The sequence below is a fragment of the Sinocyclocheilus rhinocerous genome, unplaced genomic scaffold (genome assembly GCF_001515625.1).
Source record: "Sinocyclocheilus rhinocerous isolate Xijiao unplaced genomic scaffold, SAMN03320098_v1.1 scaffold262, whole genome shotgun sequence".
In the NCBI taxonomy this organism is placed as follows: Eukaryota; Metazoa; Chordata; class Actinopteri; order Cypriniformes; family Cyprinidae; genus Sinocyclocheilus; species Sinocyclocheilus rhinocerous.
The window spans coordinates 409,738-412,213 of NW_015641038.1; positions in this window are offsets into that span (position 1 = coordinate 409,738).

Below are 2,476 nucleotides of genomic sequence, written 5' to 3' on the forward strand. Positions count from 1 at the left end.
GTTTACTGAAAGGTTCTTGGGAGAGCCCAAAAAAGAGTGTTTTTATTTCCAAACCTGCTTTACTCTTTATGTTTAGTATACTAAGCAGTGTTTTGCATGTTCTTGACATTTTCTTTTCATCCTGTCTTGCTCTAATTTCTCGGGAACACTTTTGTTAATTTCCACCTTGTTTCTTCACATCTGTATTAGCATCTTTACAGTGGGGATTGGCATCAGACTCCTTTTTTTTTTACTTCAAATGGACAAAGCCCTTTGTTTTTGTAATTATTTTTAAAAATACATAAACAATGGAAAATCTTTGGATGACGCAACCTATCTAAGTGGTGTTTTCCATTTTATGTGGATAAGTGTGTATCTCTGTCTGATCACACTCACACACACGTTAATGCCATGTAAAGGGGGTGCATGTTTTCTTCTGGTGGGAATCAGTGGACACTAACAAAGTGAATTGCAATTGGCAAAAACATGCAAATGAAACAAATTCCTTTAATGCAAACTTTAGCCCGGTCATTCTATCAGTAGGGTCAATATCTGGGTGGGGTAATAATGAAACCAAAAACAAAACAATTGAATCATCTTAGTTTCCTGAAAGTATGCACAATAGAGCTTACTGTGTCAAGTGCATGTCAAAATACAGAGAGACTGTGTGAAAGTGATTTGTGTGATGACTTACTTTTGCTTGACATTCCAGGGTACTGAGTTAAAAAAAAACATATCACAAAGAACCAGACTTTACATCTGGAAACAAATGAAATAATTCCCGTTCAATTAAATATTAGCTATAGAATGATACTTTGATATTGTCATAATTCAGCCACATATTTTATTGTAAAACAATCTGAGATCATTTGACACTGAACAATAATGTGTGTTTTACAAAAAGCATGTCAGAGCATAGAATTTGAAGATGACAAGTTGTGACTTATTGTCTTATTACAATCAGATAGAAGTCACATTAGAGCTTTGCTTTATTCCATCTTGTCACACCTAAATGTGGGACCTTTGCACTTATTTGGAATCAAAGAAAATGGGGGGAAAAGGGTGTTGTAAGAAACTAAATGAAGTCTCTGACCTGGGCATATCGCCATGTTCCCACTTCCCACAATGCCTCACTTTTTGTTAGGTAACAAGGTATCAAGTGGCCCTTTGAGTTTGGGGAATATGAATGATATGAATGTCACAAATGTTTTATCAAGACACTGTTTGTGTCTGTGGAAAATGAAAGGCTGTGTAGCTTTCATACTGCTCTCCAGATAGGGCGCAGTTAGGGTTTTCAAAACTAAATATTTACCTTTAAATCTTATGAAGATGTAATGCAAGCTTAAGGGCTTAGGAGGCCATTTGTCTAGACTGTTTTCAAGCTCTGACAGTGCAGGCGTTTAGGTTTGAAATGATCCTTGCTTAATGATTTTTAGAGTTGGTGAGACTCTTAAAAGCTTGTTTTATAGTGGATAACTTGAATGTGTTGATTGACTTTCCTCTATTTTTCATTTGGCTCCATTCATATTCTATAGTATAATGATTGTTTGGGTGAACACACAGCCTTTCTGTGTGCCTGTTTCAGTGAAACCCAACCTCATAGTTTTCAAAACCTCGCCAGATAATTACCTCAATTTACAACAATCAAATTTGACTGAATGACTTGACCAATTATATATGTAGTTAAAAAAGCATGCGTTGTATACACAGCAAAAACACACTGCTACACAGGGACCAAAGATTTGTAAATTTACATTATTCAAACGATTGGGGTTAGTAAGATATTTTTTTTGAAAGAAATTCATATTTTTAGTCAGCAAGGATGCATTAAATAGATCAGAAGTTACAGTAAGCACATTTATAATCTTACAAAAGATTTCTATTTCAAGTAAATGCTGATCTTTTGAACTTTTTAGGCCATCCAAATGGCTAGCTTTACCATTAAAGGATTATAATGTTGACAGAACTGACAAAACTCTGTCCCGTCTTCTGTGGGGTCTGTAATTCTTAATGAAGCACTTACGGCCCGCTGATACAGGGACGGGACAGGAATGGTCTTGTCTTAGCTTTATCAGACTCCTTATGTCCATTTTTCATGTGAGAGAGGAAAAGAGCATTACATTTATGTTCTTGGTAGAATGAGAGGACCTTAGCATTCGTTTTCCCAGTGCATTATCCAAGCTCTGACAAAACACACTGCTTGTCCTCATGACAATGCAGATGTTCCAAGTAATATTCAGCCAGCACATTGTAGGTTTTGGGCTCAGCCCTGTTCGTGCATTCGTTTGGCGGGAGATGTAAACTTCCATGGTGGAGCGGGCACGTTGTCCGCTTTGACTGTAGATCTGGTGTAGGCTTGCATTCCATGCAGACGTTAGCTGCGACGTACATGTGAGCAAAAAAGATTAAATGTGAGACTACAATCATTTTATATATAATTGCATTTTATTAGTAACAAAATTATAATTTATTACATATATTGAATTATATATATATA